Source organism: Crocuta crocuta, unplaced genomic scaffold (genome assembly GCF_008692635.1).
Source record: "Crocuta crocuta isolate KB4526 unplaced genomic scaffold, BGI_CrCroc_1.0 scaffold27, whole genome shotgun sequence".
Lineage (NCBI taxonomy): Eukaryota > Metazoa > Chordata > Mammalia > Carnivora > Hyaenidae > Crocuta > Crocuta crocuta.
The window spans coordinates 7,656,849-7,679,131 of record NW_027532250.1 but is presented as its reverse complement, the minus strand read 5'-3'; the positions used below and the strand labels follow the sequence as shown (position 1 = coordinate 7,679,131).

The window sequence follows — 22,283 nt, the reverse complement described above, 5'->3', positions numbered from 1 at the left end:
ATGACCCATCATTTCACACCTAAGATGCCTATACTTAAAAAAAAGAAAAACCCAAAAATGGAAAAAAGAAGGGCTGGCTAGGATGTGGAAAACTAGAACCCTTGTACACTGCTGGGAGGAAAGTAAAATAGTGCCCTCACCATGGAAAAGTCTGGCAAGTCCTCAAAAATTAACAAGAATTACCACCTTTCTCAATAATTATGACCCTAAACATAGACCCCAAGGAATTAAAGCCAGAGATTCAAACAGATATTTGTATGCTAAAGTTCACAGTGGCACTATGCACATACCCAAAAGGTGGAAATAACTCAAGTGCTCGTCAAAGATGAAAAAACAAAATGTGCTGGATACGTACAATGGAATATTATTCAGCCATAAAAGGAACAAACTTCTGACCATACCATCATACGGATGAGCCTTGAAAACACTACATGAAGGGAAATGAGCCAGGTACAAAAAGATAGTATTCTATGATTCCACGTACGTGAAGTGTCTAGAAAAGGAAAATTCATAGAGACAAAGTAGATTAGATGGTACCAGGGGCTGAGAAAAGAGGGGGATGAGGAATTACTGCTTAATGGGAACAGAGTTTCCGCTTTGGGCAATGAAATTTTTGGAAACGGTGACGGGTGCAAAACTTGTGGATGTAACAAAAGCCACAGAATTGCACATCTAAGTTACTAAAATACATGGCAAACATTATTATCTCTATTTTTCTACCCCAAAGAAAATAGCACAGAAAACAAGTACAAAGTAGTTTGGGGCAGGGCGCCTGGGGGGGCTCAGTCAGTTGAGAGTGCGACTTTGGCTCAGGGCATGATCTCACGGTTCGTGGGTTCGAGCCCCGCATCGGGCTCTGTGCTGACAGCTCAGAGCCTGGAACCTGCTTTGGATTCTGTGTCTCCCTCTCTCTCTGCCCCTCCCCTGCTCACGCTGTCTCTCTCTCTCTCAGAAATAAAATTAAAAGACATTTTTAAAAAATTTTTAAATAAAGTAGTTTGGGGCAAAATGAATACAAAGTCAGTTCAAAATCAGGAGTCCGAGAAGAAGCTGTCCCTCCCCAAGGCTGAATGCAATCTCACAATGAAGAGGCTGGTTTACCTGGGCAATAGTTTCTTCATTCATGCCATCAGGTGTTTAAGTGCATACCACGTGCTAGGCACTATGCTAGACCCCCCAGAAAAATCACATTCCAGGAAACTTCTCTATCAGGACCCTACAGATTATAAGGATATGGATAAAGTGAGTTTTTTGCAAAAAGATAAAAGATTAAATGCTTTTATTTAAAGTACATAGTTTCATAATAAATATAAACACACCAAATACATAATAAGTACATCAAAACTCCTAAAGCCAGTCTGTTACCATCTTTGGTCCATGCGGTTTAACTTAAGTTGCCAATCTGTCACTTTCTAAACTGGAATAAAGGATCTTTCTTTCTTTCTTTTTTAACAACACAAACATGATCACAATGCAGCATTTAAGAAAATACTATTTTCTGACCTTCACGAGCCAATGGGCTACCGGTCAGAAAATATACACATCACAATCCTGAAAACATATACATCAGCATCCTGAGTATAATTTAGGCGTGGTGTCTAACACCAGAACTCAAGATAGGATAATTAGCAGTTCTGTGGGCGGGGAAAACGACACACTCTTGTTTTCCCATCTTTCCAAGTGCTCCGGTTTTCAACATTGAAAACTGAGCAAAAGGTTTCAACGTCTATGAATCCTACTTCTGGGACCACCTGGAGGGTGAAGAAGACAGTTCACCCTTTATGATATTTAAATGTTTTACAGCCCTTTAATAAAAATAATAAACAGTCGTGCTCACTAGCACAGCCTGGATTAATTTCAGTTTTAAAGCCCAACACTGAGCTTTCCCTCGATCCACGCCTGCCTGTAGCTGACGCTCCACAGCATTTTCATCACCATAATTAGGCCACTAATCGCCTCAGAGAACTGTTCATAATTGATGACGGTAACTAAGGTAACTCCGAAACAATGACCGGGTGCCTTCTAGTCGCTGCAAAGTACCAGGGTATCTGTAACCTGGGAAGGAGGAGGAACGAACAAAGCCTCAGGTCTAATAATCGCTTACCTAGCGAAGGGAGGGGAGGGGAGGGCGGGACACTGGAGAAGCCACAGTACTTTAAATGATTCAGTGTGACTCCTGGGCCTGGGAAAACACCGAATTCAGGGGATCAGCAGGAGCCACCAACGCTCTTCAGGATAAAGCCACAACATAAAAAAGAATTTACTGGGTCAAAATGTAATATTCATTTTCATTTAGCATCCAATTACCTAGCGGACTGAGGATGCGGCTGGAGCTAAGGAGTCCAGGGCTATCTCATGCTTGAAAGCAAAAGTGTGATACCAGGGAAGGGGCTGATTGGGCAAAGGACAAAAAAAAAGGGGGGGGGAGGGGAAGGTCTTAACATCCTCAAGATATTCCCATCAAATTCTTTTTAGTTTTTTCCCCTGCCCATGACAACACACACAAAAATTTTTTTTGGTTTCTTTTCCTTGTCATAGTAATTTCAAAGATACAGACTTCAGTGCAAAACTCCTTCTTTTCAGGGCAAGCGTCCTATAAAACAGCAGCACTGCCCAGACTGAACGTGCCCATCACCCCAAAGGGGGAAACCGGGCGGGCAGTGAGCCGATGACGTGCAAACCCTTCACCACCCCGGGGAAGCCACGGCTCAGCATGTCACCAAAGGTTAAGCAAGTGGGAAATTCAAATTTTAAACTCGACACAAGTCATTATTCCTTCTTCCACTTCAAGGTGCGACGCACACTTGCTCAGAATCCTGTAACCTCAGATCTGAAAGGGACCCTAGGATCTGTACTATTGTCCAAACCCTCAGTGTGCAGACGTGAAAACTGAATAATGCTTCCTCCCTAGTCACTGGTGAAGCCGGACTGGGGCCCCAGGCCTTCCAGCTGTGTGGTGCCAGCATTAGACCCCAGAGGAGGACGTCTCCCATTTACAAAAAATCGTTAAAAACCTAGGGAGCTTGGTGTCAAGCTCTGTGCTAAGCCCTTTTACATACATATTCTACGTAATTCCCATAACAACCATGAGAAAGATAGTATCTTCTAGTTGGTAGATAAGAAAATTGAAAATGATTTCCCCGGGGGACCTGGCTGGCTCATTGCATAGAGCCTGTGACTCTTGATCTCAGGGCTGTGAGCTAGAGCCCCGCTTTGAGCACGGAGGAAAGGGAGGGAAAGGAGAAAAGGGAGAGAGGAAATAAAGTGCACATTCAGTGTGCTGATTTAAAACCTAGCTCTGGCTGATTTCTAAGCTAATGTTCAGTGCTAGTCTACAGTCCTTACCACGGCTACAGGGTCCTACGTGGCCTGACTCCTCCTACATTTCTGAATTCATCTCCTACCCCTCTCCCATTGCTTAAAAAAAAAAGTCAACCTTCAGGCAAACTCATCCCTGCCTCAGGGCTTTGACACGTGCTGGGCACCCCCATCCCTACCCCGGCCACCCCCCACAAACCTGTAATTTATTCTACCCCTCCAAGACAAGTATCACCTCTTCAACAAGGCCTTCCCTAACCACTCAATCTAAAACAGACCCCCAAAGGGGTGCCTGGGTGGCTCAGTCAGTTAAGCGTCTGACTCTTGATTCTGGCTCAGGTTATGATCTTCATAGGATGGAGTCCCATGCTGGGCTCTGTTGGGCTCTGTGCTGATAGCGTAGAGACTGCTTGGGATTCTCTCTCCCTCTCTCTCTGCCCCTCCCCCATGTGTGTGTGCTCTCACTCTTTCAAAATAGCTAAACTTAAAAAATTTTAAATAAAATAAAACAGATACTCCATCACTCCGCTATCTGAAATCATCTTGTATATTGGTTTTCTCCTTATTAGGATAAAAGCACAAGGGCAAAAACCTCTCACTGAAATATAAGTGCCAGGAGGGCAAAATGTTCTGCCTTACTCATTTCTAGACCACCCAATACCCAATAGGGTATCAGACCAGAGGAGGCTCTCAAAAGAACCACTAGTTGAATAAAGGAATGAATGCCTGTGTCCAAACTCCCATCTCATTAAGAACCGGTATCATATAATTTAGAACCTACTACAAACTATCTTCTATTTTTCCCTAGTTGTTTCTTGCGATGAATCTTATCTTTTCAACCATATTGCATGTGCCTCAGGGATATCATAATTCTCACTTTGGGTAAGTTAATGACTCAACTTGGGCTAATATAATCATCTAGAAAATGAAAGAAGCGATCAGAAGTCTGGAATTCAGGGGTACCTGGGTGGCTTAGTCAGATGAGCATCCAACTCTTGATTTCCGCTCTGGTCATGATCCCAGGGTGGTGGCATCAAGCCCGCATTGAGCTCTGAGATGAGCCGGAAGCCCGCTTAAGATTCTCTCCCTCCCTCTGTCCCTCCACTCCTCAAGCGTGTGCGCGTTCTCTCTAAAACATTTTTAAATTAAAAAAAGTTTAAAAAGAAGTCTAGAATTCAAATATCTCCCACAGCCGGTACATTATAGGTAGATATTCAAATACTAGTTACTGACCCACAGATCTTAAATTCATTTTCTCACATATTTCTACAAAAATACACCTACTGTGCAAAGGCAAGCACACTTACTTGGCTAGCATTAGAAGCTAAGGAATGACTGGGGTGCCTGGGTGGCTCAGGAGGTTAAGCGTCAACTTCGGCTCAGGTCATGGTCTCATTGTTCATGAGTTCCAGCCCCGCGTCAGGCTCTGTGCTCAGAGTGTGGAGCCTGCTTGGGATTCTGTGTCTCCCTCTCTCTCTGCCCCTCCCCCGCTCATGCTCTGCCTCTCTCAAAAATAAACATTAAAAAGAAAGAAAGAAACTAAGGAATAACTGCCCTTACACTAGAAGCCCTTTTCTCAAGAGGGCTCTATTAACCTCTTTCAAGCCACACCCAGTCTGTTTGCTTCTGATTATCCTTTATCTTGACCAGTGTTAATCTCCAGTTTTCTCGATTTCTCTGAAAGACCTCAGCAGCATCACATTCTGTTACTTCTTGCTTGCTAAAGTTGTGTTTGCTTTACACGGTTGGATGTGTCCAACAGATCTTCTATGATCAAAAAAGCTCCAAAATTAGAGCAGTCAGTTGCATTTTGGCTTCTATGGTTTGGAATTTCTACTCTCCTGAAGAGTTCCAAAGAGTCTGAGCAACACAGAGCCCCTCCTTCCTGGTAATATATTATATGCTGCTCCCACTGGCCTGTCAAGCTCAGAGGGGAAATGTCAGGATTGGAACAGGACCATCTACTGGCTACAGTATCAAAGGCCTGGAACCGTATCTGATGCTGTTTGAGCGGCTGCTTCTAAAGATGGTCCAAGATTAGCATATTTTCACTGTTAAAGACATTGCAACTCCAAACCCAGACCTTGTTTCCAACACAGCAAAATGCTGCAGGCAGACGTGAAACATCACCAAAGTCCTGGTCAAAAATGTGCTGTTCATCTGTATAACTTCAACCTGTTCCCTAAATATGGTTTCCTTCTAAGATGACAGGACTCAAAGAAAATATTTGAGTGAGTTGAGTGTGAAAACGAGCATGAGGAGGTGGGGATCTTTAACAGGATGAGGTTTTTTTACTTAAAAAAAAAAAAACCCACATTCCACCATATGTATATCACTCCTCACTCCACAAAAGCTCAAGAACTATGTGCACTGTGACATTTAGGGGGCATTTTCATGAGGAAACAACAATAACAACAAAAAAAAAGAGGCTGTTTTCATAATAAACTGTGGGGAATCTGAAATTTTCCTATGGTTACTAGAAAAAGTTGCATTTGATTACATAAAACATGTATCTTATCTAAAATCTTAGGTCCAGTACTGTACAGAATGTGAATGAATTATCAACTTTCTGTATGTAAAAACATCTCATTGAAAGTCGGTTAAGATGAAGTCCTTGGTTTTCAAAGGGCTTTGAGGTTTTTGTCAAGATCAGAGAATCAAGTGACTTGCTCAAGGTCATTTGGTCAAATTAGGTGGGATTAGCATTACTGGTGCCTGCCTTCCAAAAGCCAACCAAAAATCAAACTAAACATGCCAAAAGGGAAAAATCATTCCCCATTTCCTTTCCTTACTAATCAAAGGGCAAAAGAAAAATTATTTTCAAAGGCAGAACTTCAATTAATAAAGTTTCATCCATACACAGACTATTACCTCTAACTCTGCATGGGCACCTCTCTCAAAATCAGGAACTGTTTTACCAATTTGCAAAGGTCAGTAACCTCTATACAACCTTCCCATCTAACAGCCCATAAACTTATTAAGATGCTTTTAAATCAGCATTTTGCATGTTCATCTATAAATAGTTCATTTCTCTTATCTTCTAAAAGATCTGGTCAGACCGGAATATATAGATGAACTCTGAGCTCTTAGATTTTTTTTTTTTTTTAAGTTTAAAGGATCATAAACAAGTTCAAAGTTCTCTTCAGAACTCTGAAAGGGATAGTGATAGTTCACCAGGACAGGTGAAACAGTGATTAAATAAATGAGAATCGGTCGGGCTGTGGCTGGGGCAGGGCTATAGGGAAGAGTCTGGTACACATCTTTGTCACCATATCAGCTGCTGCTTCAGACATTTCAAAATCCACCACCTTCATCACATTTTCTACCCTATCCTCTTCATTTCTACTTGCAAACTGCTGATATAAAACACTACTTTTGAATTAATAACAAAAATGTAATACCCAGTGAAGTCATACTTTGAAATCACTAACTGGATTGGGATAGGGATATTAAAGGAGCTAAGAACTCTTTGTACTTGCTACAAACACACCATAGTCCTATCTAGCAAGCAACAGTCCTCACATCCAATTTTCTAAGTTGAATGGCGCCATTACCCCTATCTCAGATGACCCTCAAGTCCAGGAAATTGCCCTCTGCTCTCAGACTATAGGTCACCAATATTAAGGGCTGGCATTAGAACTCAAAAATACTAAGTTAACACATAGGCTGAAACTGTGCCTGGATTATACCATATATGAACAACTTTAAAATATTTATAACTAACATTATTTTTCTCTTATCTCAAATTCAATTCAAGTCTACCTATTTCTGAATATACTCATAACACACTCATGGAACTGATGACTTCTCTTCAGGCCTTTGAGCAAAACGTGACCACAGGGTATATAAAGCAAATCAAAAGCAGGACTGGAAAAAATTAAACCCAGAAGGAAATGTTAAGTTTCTAACACTTTCCATTATACCAGAAGTGAGAATTGTCATTATTCGGAAACGAATCAAGTGAAGCTATAATCACGCTGCCAACATACAACTGTTTTTGACCTGCAAAAAAAATTTTCATATGTTTCAACCTAGTATTATTTTCTAAGCTCCTTTTAATAAATGTCTCAAATTAAGGTGTTCATAACCCAAGGCACACAAAACCTTGTATTTCTCTAGAATGCCTTAACCTTTGGGAAGAGTTGCCACGCTACTGTCCAAAACTGGTCATTTGAAAAATTAAGTGTATTAACAGGAAAGCCAAGATTTTTTAAAAAAAGATCAAAAGTCCCACCAAACAGCAGAATATAACTGTGCTACAAGAACCCTAGAGCCATTCCACATCTTTTTCACGGTTCACATTCCTCACTGACAGAATTTGAATCCGAAGATCTGCCCTTTAGAAGACTTCCATTCAAGGAGAAACTAGTGAAAATTTAAGTGCTCTGCATCTTTTTCAGCTTTCAATGATACAGGAATCTAAGCATGGTAAATGCTCATCATTTTACACTGGGGTTCCACTGACCTAAAATTATTGCTTGTTGAGGAATTTTAACTGAGTTGGTGAGTTTCATTTCTGCTGGAGAATGTGCCTTCTAACTTTTCTAATCAAAAGGGTGATCACCATCCCAGTGGGATTATTCTGCTATTTGGATATGGCTGATTTATGTACAAACAACAGAAATAACCTATCACTGAAAGCGGCTATGGCTCCCAGACTACATCTAGGTCTAAATCTATCATCTCACACCCATTGTTATTAAGTCTAATATTGACTATGCTAATGACCTCTTTTCTCAATTAATTCCACTAATTACTCACCTGTTCTCCTTCTGCCCAAGTTCCTATCCCCTAATCTGATCCAGGAGACCACATACTATATAGTCTCTTAGAAGGATGTTTTTTCCTAAGATACTTCATAAACTGTTAGGGCAATCTGACGGTGCCTGTTCCATCTTCCAGATCCATTTGGTACTATACACCATCAATATTAAGCATCAAGTGAAATATGCTCTTAAAAAAAAATCGGGAGAGAATCTCCTGCTCTATCTGGAAATTTCTCTATTCAGCTAGTTCAGTGGTGACAGGTCAACAGAGAATGGCACTAGGCATGGCTACAGACCTAGAGGGCACGCCCTTTCCTAACATCCAAATGACCCAGACTTTTTATAGCAGAATTTACTCTCCTTGCCCCACCCCCAACAGCACCTTCTGGTCATTCTTTGCCCTGAACTCAAGTTTCCTCTAGAGCCAGCGGTGACACCAGGTCAGTCAGATACAGTCTTCAAACCTTCCATCTACTCCCTTCTTTCTCCAAAGCTACATGTAACTGTTTTTTAAAAACCACGTACAAAAACTCCCTAAGCATCGTAAGTGGTTTAAAAGAGAATTTATCTACTTCCACACTTAAAACCCTTTGAGGTTAGGTTTAGTACTCCCATTTTACAGAGCAGAAAAGCTGAGGCTCAGTAACTTACCCAAGGTCAAAAAGGGCAGGGATCTGAATTCAAGTGTGACCTCAGTGTCCTCTGACCTTAACCCTCATGCTGTGTTCCCTTCCAATCTCTTTCTTCATGTCCTTTACGTCTACCTGCTCTGTGGCCTTTCAAAGTCTATGCCCGGGCCCTGTTCAGTTTCTCCAGGGGCTGCCTTGCCTTTAAAGGACATGCCTTCCAGAAGAATAAGTACCCATGCCATTTTTTCTCCGTGCTCCTCCTCCCCACCTGGCACCATCTCCCCAAGGCTCTTATCACATCTCGTCCTCTAGGGCCACTTTACGTGTCCTCTCGGTCCCTGAGCAGGCACCATAGGAGACTGAAGGGCCACCTTCTCCCCTCAAGGCTAAGAGAAAGCAGAAATAAAAGGGTGGAAGGGTCCAGACAGCCCCTCTCCCGAAATCTTCATTCAGGAAGAANNNCGAAAGGGTTCGGGGTCCGCGGAATGCCGGGAACCGGGGCCTCGGGAGACCCCGGGGAAGGAGGAGCGGGAGTTCTCGAGCCGAGCGGCAGGAAGGGGGGCTCGAGGGAGGCAAGGGCGGGAAAGGGGGCGCCCCGTTCCGGAGGGTGGGGGCGAAGGTATGGTCGGGTTCGCCGGAGGATGGGCTAGGAAGGCCGGGGGTGCGCGCGAGGCCGGCGGGGGCAGTGGGTTCCGGGGTCTTGNCCGAGCCCCACCCCCCCTCCCCGAGGCCGGAGCGGCACCTCCCCCCAGGACCCCCGGCTCCCTTCCTACCTATGCCGGGCGCCACATAGACGAAGTAGAGCAGCGAGGACGACAGCGAGAAGAAGAAGAGCGCGGCGAGCAGCCGGCGGCGNTGGGGACAGCCCCTCTCCCGGCGCGGCCACCGCCCAGGCTTTCGGGGAGCGTCGCTCAAGTGCCGGTGGGCTCCGCGCAAGGGCGCCCCCAGCCCGGGAGCCAAGGGGCCGTCTGCAATGTCTGACGCGGCTGGTCGCCCACTGCGACAGTGGAGCGGGGATTCTGGGCATAGGGGCTCGGCATACACCTTCACTCATTCATTCATTAATTCAATTCACCACTTATTAAAAGCCAGACGTAGGCCAGACACTGTTCTTGGTGTTGCGGATGCTACCGAGATCAAAACAGACAAAATCTGTCTTCATGAACTCAACGCTCGAAAGCGAGAAGAGGAGACAAATGAGTTCCTAGTATCGGGCACTGATAAATGATAGGAACACAATAAAACAGGAGAATGTATCGGAGGCAGGCTAGTGTGGTTAAGGAAGGCCTCATTGAGCAGGTGACATGGGATGAGACATAAAAGGGTGAACAGCAGGCACAAAGGCCCTAAGGTTAAAAAGCCTCCTCCCTGAGGTTAAAAAGCTTCCTCTGTCCCCAGGTTATCCAAAGCCAGGAAGGATAAAGGTTAGATCTCTAGGCACGGTCCACATCCCACAGAATCATAAGGAGTGTGATGATAACAATTGTCAACGTGAGTTCTTGCGTTGAGACACGCAGGGCTTTACTTCTCTCATTAAATTCCCCCAGCAGCCCTGAAATGAGTGCTCTTACTATTCCTATTACACAAATGAGGAAACTGAGGCTCCCAGGAGAAGCACTTCGCCCAAGCCTTGCAATAAGGGCTCAAATCAAAACTGACCTGTCTCCCAAGGCAGACCTCTGACCAGGAGGTGGTAATTTACCGCAGCATTCTATCTGGCTCCTAATTCTCATCCTGCGAATTGGTGTCCTACTCCATAGGATAGTGTGTGACCATAACCAAAACAATGCTTTAAGATCAGCCCCAGGGCAGAAGAACCAGCCCTAGCTCCAAGAGTCTTCCAGCTGAACTGGGGAGGAAATTGCTCCTGGTATAGACACAGCTCACAGGGAACTGTGAGGCTGTCTTGGAAAGCCAGAAGCAGTCAGGAGGAGGGAGGACTTTGCAGGGATTCTTTGAGAGCCAACAATAATCCCGCTTTCTATTTCTAAAGTGATTTATACTTTTCACACTATTTGAACCTGTAACTGAGGGCTCTAGAGCCGGACTGTCTAGGTTCCCTGACTCCTATCTCTTCCATTCTTAGCTGAGTGACTTTATGCAAGTTACTTAGCCTCTCTGTGCCTCTCAGTAAAATGGGGGATATTATTAATAACAATTGCATCCAGGTGCTGTGAGGATTTGAGTAACACATGCAAAGCCAGGCACATGGTAAATGCACATAGCTCTCCCTGATCAACACCCCTGGAAAATGGGACGGAGCATAAGAAGCTTAAACAACAAAATTTCTCTGCTTTTCTTGGCAGAGAATTATGACTCCGATTTGGGTTCAAATCTTGACTTGGTCTCAGCTAGACGTGTGACCTTAAGCAAGTCGTTTACCCCTCAGATTCTAGTCATTGCCTATAAAATGGACCCAGTGGACTCTACAGGAACATGATTCAGCGTAAGTGAGATAGCTGAGTTGAGGCCCTAGACCAGAAATCTCAAACTAGCTGGAATAATCTGACCTGTAACTACTTTTGGTTTGGCCCACACCGTGGCCCCTGCCCCACCACATCTATAATAAGTATTTTCAAACATACAGAAAACTAAAAGAATAGTACAAGGAGCACCCGTACACTCTCCACCTGGATTCAACAATTATTATCAGTTTCCCACATTTATCTTTCTAAATTTGTAAGTACAGGGCTTTTTTCCCCCTGAAGTTTTTAAAAGTTAAGTTGCCGCCTTACTGGTGGTACTTCATGCCTCAATATTTCAGCAGAAATCCTAAGAAAAATTACATTCCCCTACATAATCACAATAGTCATACCACACCGAAGAAAACGAACAATCAGGGGTGCCTGGGTGGCTCAGTCAGTTAAGTGTCAGACTTCGGCTCAGGTCATGATTTCCAGGTTGGTGGGTTTGAGCCCCGTGTCGGGCTCTGTGCTAACAGCTCAGAGCCTGGAGCCTGCTTCAGATTTCGTGTCTCCCTCTGTCTCTCTCTGTCTCTTTCCCACTCTCTCTCTCTCAAAAATAAATAAACATTAAAAAAATTTTTTTAAATGAGCAATTGGGGCACTTGGGGTGGCTCGGTCCTTTGGGCATCTGCCTTTGGCTCAGGTCATGACCTCGCAGTTCGAGGTTCGAGCCCACATCGGGCTCTGGACTGACAGTGCGGAGCCTGCTTGGGGTTCTCTCTCTCCCCTCATTCTCTGCCCCTACCCTGCTTGTGCTCTTTTTCTCCCTCAAAATAAATAAACTTTAAAAATTATAAATGTAAAGAACAATCATACTGTAATATGCTATAAAAGCCAGTACATTCCCAAATTTCCCCAATTGTTTAAAGAATGTCTTTCATACCTGTTTTCTTCAACAGTATCAAATCAAGAGTTACAGATTGCATTTGGAATTATTTCCACAGTATTTATTTACCTACAATGGTATCTGTATGTTTTTTTCATCACATCTCCCAAAATTTTACTTAAAACATTTTTAAACCTATAGGGAAGTTAAGAAAATAGTACAGGAAACACCCAAATATTACCACGCAACATTTTGTTCAACTGGACGAGTGTTGGATCCGTTGGATTTCCATGTGGGGGAAGAAAAGAAAAAGACTCTTCACTCCTACCTCACACTATCCACAAAATCAATTCAAGATGGGTTGTAAATCTAAATGTGAATGATCACAAAAAAGCTTTTAGATGAAAACAAAGAATATCCTCATGTCCTTGAGCTGGGCCCAGACGTGTCAGAGGACACAAACGCCAACCAAACGGGAAAATTGTGATAAAATAGGCTGCAATGAAAATAAAAATTTCTCATCAAAAGACAACAATAAGAGAAATGACAGGCAGCACAGTAAAAGAAACACGTAGCTTATAAAGAACTTATATACAGAATTTAAAAAATTTTTTTATAGTTTATTCGTTTTTGAGACAGAGAGACAGAGCATGAGCAGGGGAGAGACAGAGAGAGGGTGAAACACAGAATCCGAAACAGGCTCCAGGCTCTGAGCTGTCAGCACAGAGCCTGACGCGGGGTTCGAACCCATGAACCGTGAGATCATGCCCTGAGCCGAAGTCGGATGCTTAATTGTCTGAGCCCCCCAGGCCCCCCTTAAATTTTTTTTAATGTTTATTTTTTGAAAGAGAGAGACACAGACAGGGGTAAGTGGGGGACGGGCAGAGAGGAGACACAGAATCCGAAGCAGGCTCCAGGCTCCGAGCTGTCAGCACAGAGCCCGACGCGGGGTCCAACTCACGAATCCTGAGATCATGACCTGAGCCGAAGTCAACCGACTGAGCCCCCCAGGCGCTCCTCTAGATGGTCCTTGAGAGGGAGTTGAGACAGCCTTGCTGCCTGCCTGGTTGGAGCAGCCGCCCAGTCCAAGGACAGGGAAAAGAGGAGGGGTGAGGCGAGAGGGGTCGCCGAACCAAAAAGAAGTGGAAGCCAGCCAGGCCTGCCTCTTCCGTGTTCTCTCTCCCTGTGATCTGGGCAAGTCTTTTCACCTGTCTGAACCTCCATTTCCTCATCTGGTTCCTTCTTCTAGGGGTTTCTGGGAGGATTTGAGAGTGTCTGGCATGTAGCAGTACTTGATCACTGTTGCTATTCTCACACTTTTTCCTGCGGGCCATAGGGAGCCCTTGAAGGTTTGGGAGGAGGGGAGTGACCTAAAGAAAGGGAGGTCCCTGGAGAAATCCCAGAAAGCACAAGTTGGGCCTCACGTCTGCTCGTCACACCTAAGTAACAGGCTTGCCTGTATCCAACACAGAAAGCAAAGGATCCACAGCCTAAAGTAAAAGGTCACAAGTGATACCATGCCCCTCCTACTGCCTCAGAGTTTACTGGAAAAGATTCCAGGAACTCGCCCTGAGGAAGACATTGCATAATCCACGGACAATAATCATCAGTAGTAAGATAGCATCATACGGTTCAAACTATCTCAGGTCAAACTCCCAGAGGCGTGAGCAGATAAAGCTCCTCAACATGTGCATAACTGCTCTCCATGTCCAAGGAGTCTTGGCATTGAGTCCTTCCGGCACCAGGAATGCCTGTTGGCTGAGCATTGGCCAGGGGGCTCACTCTGATAACCTATAGCCAGGCAGTAGTTAATCAGCCCCTTTCAGAGAAACTGAGGCTCTGAGCGGAAGTGACAGTATCACTGCCTGCCTGCAGCCTTCGGAGCCAGTGTCCTCTGCCAATCTTTTCCCTCCGCCATGATAATTAGCCATGTTCTGCAGAGCTGATGCCTCACCAGCCAAGGTCCAGAGTGAGAAGGAAACTCCCCTCATCCCATCATGATCAAGAAATAAGGGGGCTCAGTCGGTTAAGCGTCCCACTTCAGCTCAGCTCATGATCTTGCGGTTCCTGAGTTCAAGCCCCACGTCGGGCTCTGTACTGACAACTCAGAGCCTAAAGCCTGCTTTGGATTCTCCGTTGCCCTCTCTCTGCCCATCCCCTGCTTGCACTCTGTCTCTCTCTCTCTCTCTCTCAAAAATAAATAAACATTGGGGCGCCTGGGTGGCTTAGTCGGTTAAGCGTCCGACTTTCGCTTAGGTCATGATCTCGCGGTTCGTGGGTTCGAGCCCCGCATCGGGCTCTGTGCTGACTGCCGGCTCAGAGCCTGGAGCCTGTTTCAATCTGTGACTCCCTCTCTCTCTGACCCTCCCCTGCTCACGCTGTCTCTCTCTCTCTCTCTCTCCTAGAAATGAATAAAACATTAAAAAAAATTTAAAAAAAAATAATAAATAAATAAATAAATAAACATTAAAAAATAAAAGAAATAAACCTTTTTTGCTACTACCGTACAACCTGGCTTGTCCTAACTGATCATGAATATACTTTTCTGCAACATGCTTTCTCTCAACATTATTTTATAAGACATGTCCACAGTGAAGCATGTAGCTTGAGTTTATTCATTTTCACAGCTGTGTAGCATTTCACCGTATGATGAGACCACAGTGTTTAAGTCTTTTTTCCTGATGATGTCTATGTAGGTCATTTCCTCCTTTTTGCTACTACTGGTACATAGATTCTTAGCTAAAATTCAAAATCCAAGAAACCTAAAACCTAAACGCTTTTTCCTAATTTATTTGGCAGCAAGACCTGACCTGACCTGAACATTTTTAGAGACAAAACTTGGGGCACCTGGGTGGCTCGGTCGGTTAAGTGTCCGACCTCGGCTCAGGTCATGATCTCACAGTTTGTGGGTTCAAGCCCCGTGTCAGGCTCTGTGCTGACAGCTCAGAGCCTGGAGCCTGTTTCAGATTCTGTGTCTCCCTCTCTCTCTGACCCTCCCCTGCTCACACTGTCTCTCTCTCTCTATCTCAAAAATAAATAAAACATTTTTTTAAAAAAAGAATATTTCCCGTCCTCATGCTCTTCTAGAACTTTCCTCATCTCCCCTTTCTTTGAAGCTGGGTGGGATTGTGAATCATTTACAGCCAATAATAAGACGTGGGAAGTGACACTACACAGCTTCTGACTTCTTGGTTGGGACACACATCTTTGGAACCTTTAGCCACCATGCTGTGAAGAAGCCACAGGGAGCAGCCACACAGAGTGCTCTGGTCAACGGCGCCAGTAGAAATCCCAGCCAACAGTTGGCACCAATCACCGGACATGAGAGAACAAACCTTTAGATATTCCAGTCCCGATCTGTGACCTTCCGGTCTTCTCAGCTGAAGCCCCAGACATGCTGTTCGCAGCCCCTCCCAAATCCACGAGCATAATAAAATAGTTATTGTTTACACACTAAGTTTGGGGTGGTTTGTTACACAGCAAGAGTAACTATAACACCACCCTTCTATACAATCCTAGGCATATGGGCCAGACTTTCTCCAGAGCACATACATACACGCGTGGATTAGCTGAGCAATAGGGTTTGCACATCTGCTTAACTATGTCTGAACTGTTTTACAAAATTGGGTGTACCAATTTATACTCTCTGCTGCAGTGAATGAGGGTTCCCGTGACTTTCTGCCTCACCGACAGTTGCTGTGATCAGACTTTTCCAAGGTTCTGTCCCTCTGCCATGAAACTCCTCTATAGAGAGAAAGATATGACGAACTGACATAAAAGAGTCAGCAAATGTCCTCCAAGAGCACCGATTCTATAGAGGCTATGTCTTTGCAAAGACTGGCTTACATCCCTTTTAAAAATCCTGCACTGTCTTTCTATCCTGGACAGGAAGGCCAAAGGCATCCTCACAGGGTCGCTCCCAGGGAGTATTTGCTGATAGAAGTAACTTTCTCGGGGCGCCTGGGTGGCTTAGTCGGTTAAGCGTCCGACTTTCGCTTAGGTCATGATCTCACGGTTCATGGGTTCGAGCCCCGCGTCGGGCTCTGTGCTGACTGTCAGCTCAGAGCCTGGAGCCCGTTTCAGAGTCTGTGTCTCCCTCTCTCTCTGACCCTCCCCTGCTCACGCTGTCTCTCTCTCTCTCTCTCTCCTAGAAATAAATAAAACATTAAAAAAAAAAAAGAAGAAGAAGTAATTTTCTCATTCAACAAGTATTAATCAAGTACCAAACTATATGCCAGGCATTTTTATAAATGCTAACTCAAAATGATGATTATGATAATGATGAGGATGATGGTGGTGGTGGTGGTAGTGTTGTCTAGGTACCTGGCATTTATTGACCTTTTATAGCCACTTAACATTCATTCACCTTCTGCAACAGCTCCAATTTCCTTCACCTCTTGCTTTCATTTGGTGTGGTTCTTTGGGGTTGCTGACTCCATTTCTACCTTCAGACTTGTTATGTGAACCAGCCTGCTCAGTCATAACATTGTATTCCTCTGGTAATAGTGATTGGTTTGGAGTTGGGCAGACTGGTCAGAGCCAATGAGACTCAACTCCCAGAAATTTAAATTTGTGCATTTGGAGAAGCCAACTATGTCCTTCACACTAGATTTAAATATGAAGGGTTGTGAGGCTGGAGCAATGGCAGCCATTTTATCAGCATGTGGAACCTGGGAAAGAAGCTGGCATATGGAAAGAGACTGATGTAAGCAACAAAGAGAAATTGAGACCTGATGACATAATTTGAGTCTTAAATCCACTTAGCCTTGGTGGCCATCATTTTACCCCCATTTTGTTCCTGCTAAGGTTTTTCTGTTTTGTTTTAACTGAAGTATAACATAAATACAGAAACATATGCATATCACAAGTGTATAGCTCTCCTACATAGAGTAACTGTAGATATCTCTAGTAGAGCACTAGTCACACCGTTTCATATGTGCATATGTCCACAAGGACGTGTGCTCAAGTGTATGTGCATATTTAGAGAAGTACTAAAATAGTACTTACTTGGCGTCAGGCACTGTTCTAAGCACTTTATACATAGTAACCTTACAAAAACATCTTGAGGGAGGTACAATCATCCTCATTAGCAGAGAAACTGAAATCTAGAAAGATTAAGAAACTTGACCAAAGTCACAGAGCTGGTTTCTTTTCTTTTTTTTCAAAGGTGGGTTTTTGGGGTGCCTGGGTGACTCAGTCAGTTAAGCACCTGACTTCAACTCAGGTCATGATCTCACAGTTTGTGGGTTTGAGCCCTGTGTCAGGCTCTGTGCTGACAGCTCAGAGCCTGGAGCCTGCTTCAGATTCTGTCTCTCTGTCTCTCTCTGCCCCTCCCCTGCTCACATTCTGTCTCTCTCTTTCAAAAATATATAAATTTAAAAAATTTTTTTAATCAATAAAGAGGTGGGTGTTTTGTTTTGTTTTGTTTTGTTTTAGAGACAGAGCTCAAGAGCATGAGCAGGAAGAGGAGGCAGAAGCCAGGAGAGAGAGAGAGAGGGGGGGAGAGAGAGAGAGAGAGAGAGAGAGAGAGAGAGAGAGAGAGAGAGTCTCAAGCAGGCTCAACGCTGATCATGGAGTCTGACACGGGGCTCAACCCCACAACCCTGGGATCATGACCTGAGCCAAAAGCAAGAGTCACACACTCAACCTGCTGAGCCACCCACGTGCCCCTCACACAACTAGTTTCTTATAACTTATATGACGGTTATGGTTAGATTACACATTTCCTTGAGGGCAAGAGCTGTCTCTTTTCCATCTTTGCACTGCCAGTGCCTAAATCAGGGCCTGACATAATGCAGATCTTTGGTAAATATTGGTTGAATGAATGAATGAATGAATGAAACTTTATGAATTCAACTGAGTCTGCTGTGAGTATATTTTAAAATACCCCCCAAATCCAAATATTTAAAAAAATTCCAGAGTCTTTCTTCTCCCACTAGAGCACAAATAAGCAAACTTCTTTTGTAAAGAGCCAGATAGTAAACGTTTTTGGTTTTGCAGGCCTTATATTCTCTGCCACAACCACTTAATTCTGCTACTGTACAACAGCTAATGTGGCTATGTTCCAATTGAATTTTACTTTCAAAGACAGGCAGTTGGCCAGATTCGGCCCCTGGATTGTAGTTTGCTAACCCCTGCTCTAGAGAATGAGTCTTTATTTTATCAAAGTCTTTGCTATAGATTATTGCAGTTAGTAAAATCAATCAGTACCTTAATTTTTGCTTTGTTTTAAATAATTATTTTTAGGGGCGCCTGGGTGGCTCAGTCGTTTCGGTGTCTGACTTTGGCTCAGGTCATGATCTCACGGTTCGTGGGTTTGAGCCCCGCGTCGGGCTCTGTGCTGACAGCCAACTCAGAGCCTGGAGCCTGCTTCAGATTTTATATCTCCCTTTCTCTCTGACCCTCCCCTGCTCACTCTGTCTCTGTCTCTGTCTTTGTCTCTGTCTCTCTCTCTCTCTCTCAATCTCAGAAATAAACAAAACATTAAAAAAATTTTTAAATAAAAATTTAAAATTAAAAAAAATTAATAAATAAATAATTATTTTTAAGCTGCTGCCTTTCAGTTTATCCTGTTTACTTCCTTCACTATATTAAGCTTCCTACACCATACTTTTTATCATGTCACTGGACTTATCAAAACTTTAGTGTCTTCCTATAGCTTATAGAAAAAGGCTAATCTTGGGGAACCTGGGTGGCTTAGTCGGTTGAGCGTCTGACTTCGGCTCAGGTCATGATCTTACCGCTCATGAGTTCTAGCCCAGCGTCGGGCTCTGTGCTGACAGCTCAGAGCCTGGAGCCTGCTTCGGATTCTGTGGCTGCCTCTCTCTGCCCCTCCCCTGTTCATACTCTGTCTCTGTCTGTCTCTCTCAAAAATAAATAAACATTTAAAAATTTTAAACAGAAAGAAAGAAATTAAAAGGCTAATCTTCATTTGACCTTTAAGATCCCTCCATGATCTGGTCATGACCCTTTGCATTTCTAACTTCTCTCCAACAGGTAAGCGGAGATGTAAACATCTCAACTCTTACAGTGAGGAGTGTGCTTAGTAACATTCTATAAATGTATACCATAGGGTGCTCAGTCAACATTCTGGGGTTCTACACAGAAGAAAGGGGCTCAGCTAACATTTGTTAAGTCTATACAGATAAGGAAGCTCTATAGACATTCCATAACGATAAGCAAAGAGGCTCTGCAAATACTCAATGATTTTGTAGAGGCAGGTATACTGTAAGTAATACAAGATTCAAGCCACAAGAAGTGGCTTTGCAAACATTCCATGATTCTGTGTATCTGGGGGTGTTCCTCAAAGACAGTTCATAATTTTATAAACAGGAAGGAAAAGATGTTCAACCACCCTAAAATTCCATATACAGGGAGCGTTCTGTAAACATTTTATGATTTTATTCCTAGGAGGAGACTACAAATATTACATTATTCTATAGGTAGAATAAGGCTATGTAGATCTTCCTTGATTTTCCAATATGCTTTGCAAACAGTTAGTGATCCTGGAGAGGGCTCTGCAAACAATAATTCTACATGGAGGAGAGTGTTGATTTCTCTGAACGGGGGTTCTAGGTAGATTCCTATATGGTCTATAAAGATTCCATGGTCCTAAACACAGGAAACTCTGCATGTTGTTAGTGACACTACAGCTAGGACAGCATTCTGTAAATACTCCCTTCTTTAATTTTTTTAAAGTTTATTTATTTTGGAGAGAGTAAGCACAAGTCAGAGAGGGGCAGAGAGAGAAGGAGACAGAGAATCTCAAGCAGTCTCGATGCTGTCAGCAGAGAGCCCAATGCAGAGCTTGAACTCACAAACCATGAGATCATGACCAAAGCCGAAATCAAGAGCCGGATGCTTAAATGACTGAGCCACCCAGGCACTGCTGTGTAAATATTTCTTGATTTCACACAGAGGAAGGGGCAGTGAATATTGGCCATGACTGTGCACAAGATGGCATTCTGCAAATAACTCTTATGATTCTATACATCGGAGAAAGTTCAGAACACAGTCCAAGATTTTACACAGGTGATGGGGGTCCAGCAAATACTCCCTGATTCTACTAAGAGGACAAAGAATCTCTACAAATATCCTTTCATGTTACAATAAGATGATTTGGAAGCAGTTCATGATTTAATACACAGGAGAGTGTTTGGCAAAATCTTGGGGATTTTGTGGGCTGTAGTGGGCTTGGTAAATCTGGTGTCATGAAGGAAAGCTGGGGCTGGGCACGTTTACCAATGGATGCCAGAGGCCAGAGTCTCCAAATATTTCAAGTGCACATAAAAATGTATTAGATCTGGCTCAGTCGGTTAAGGGTCTGACTTCAGCTCAGGTCATGATCTCACGGTTCATGGGTTCGAGCCCTGCATCGGGCTCTGTGCTGACAGCTAGCTCAGAGCCTGAGGCTGTTTCAGATTCTGTGTGTGTGTGTGTCTCTCTCTGTCCCTACCCTGCTCATACTGTCTCTCTCTCTCTCTCTCAGAAATAAATAAAACATTAAAAAAATTGTTTTAATGTATTAGACCTAAAAAACAACATTGACTCCAGAATATAAAAAGGAAGCTGCAAAAGTTGAAAGAAATTGATTTATGTTTAATTAAAATGTCTATAAAACAAAAATAAAATAAAAAGTCTACAAAATATAATGGTAAATCAACTAATCAGCTACCTCTGAACTCACATGATTACATCTCATTGTACCTAGTGGGCTATGGGGGTACATTTTGTTATGCTTAATAGGATATGGGTGGGCCTTAAAAAGTCAAGGCCCAGGAAGATCCTAAAATGGCCCTATATGTGGAAGTGGCTGGAAAGTCTGTGTGGAAAGGTCAGAGGATTCTCCAAGCCACCCGCTGCCCCTGTCCAGCCTCGCTCCTGAACAGGAAGGACACTGATATTCCTACGCTGGGACTCTCCCAAGAGATGGACCGGGCTCCAAATATCACCACTGACTAGGGGAAAGGCTGCCCATGTCAGCAACAGGGAAAGCCAATTAGCCAAGGACATTATATTGTGGCAGGTGTCTGGAAGAATCAGATATTGTCATGGTCTCAGGAAGGAAAAATAGCTGTTTCTGTTTCTCCCCCTTCCTGGCCCTGCACATCCTGCGTCCCAGGAGAGGGCTTTGAGCTAGCAGCCTTACTTGGGGCAGTGTAATGGGGGCCAGAGCAAGATCTGTGGCCACAGCTAAGCCCCGGAGTCACAGGCAGGAATAAAGAGTGTTGATCAAAGACAGGGAGGGGAAAATCTAAGTCTAGGGTCTTAACATCCCAGAGCCCTGCCATAATCAATCAACCCACATGACAGCAAATGTAACATCGCCCTGAGCGAGAGGCCACAGGATGGCAGAGGTTATAGCTTTGTTTCTCAGTTTCCTTAACCCACACCCCACTTCAATGAACAGAAGAGCATCTCAATCTCCTTTGGCATCATTTTAGATTATTAAAAAGCATGGTTTTTTTTCCTTCAAAAACTCTAAAATGATTAAAGGAACACATAGAAGAATATCTTTATGACTTCAGAGAGAAAGGGATTTCCTAAACCAGTCACAAAAGGCATAAACTATAAAGGAAAAGATTAATGTACAGGAGTACATAAAAGTATTTCCTCTATGGCAAAAGACCTCACAAAGAGGCAAACCAAAGGACATGCCAGGAGAAGATACAGCCAATATAACAAAGGAATTAAATCCAGAGTCTATAAGGAACTCTTGTAGATTAATAAGAAAGAAAAGACAGTTATCCCAATGAAAAAAAAGCACTTAAGGATTCGAAAAGGCATTTCTGCAAGAATAGAAAGCCCAAAGGGCCATAAACATGTGAAAATATGCTCCATCTCAAGATTAATCAGGGATATGCCAATTAAAACCAGAGTCAGACACTGCTGTACACCCAGAGATTGACAGAAAGTCTACTTCTAGGTATGTGCTCCAAAGAAACTCTGACAAGCAAGCATAAGGAGATATACATACAGGGTGTTCGCTGCAGCACCGAGTACAAAATTTGCAGGCAAACTGAATTCCATTATTAGGGGAGCAGGTTAATAAAATACGGTTTTACAGGGGTGCCTGGATGGCTCAGTCGGTTAAGCATCCGATTCATTATCTTGGCTCAGGTCATGATCTCCTGGTTTATGAGTTCGAGCCCCGCGTTGGGCTCTGTGCTGGCAGCTCGGAGCTTGCTTGGAAGTCTCTCTCTCTCCTTCCCCCTCTCTATCTCTGCTCCTCCTTCCATTCATGTGCTTTCTCTCTCTCTCCCTCTCTCTCAAAATTAAC

At 43.7% G+C, this 22,283-nt stretch overlaps 1 protein-coding gene across 1 annotated transcript in view; it reads right to left on the bottom strand.

Annotated features, from left to right (window-relative positions):
- The window catches only part of B4GALT5 (beta-1,4-galactosyltransferase 5), a 74,040-nt gene extending 64,478 nt beyond the window's left edge, over nucleotides 1-9,562 (bottom strand). The window contains exon 1 of the mRNA XM_077778301.1: nucleotides 9,487-9,562. The gene's annotated coding sequence lies outside the window, so the exon portion shown is untranslated. The remainder of the gene's footprint in view (nucleotides 1-9,486) is intronic.
- Nucleotides 9,563-22,283: the final 12,721 nt, after the last annotated feature.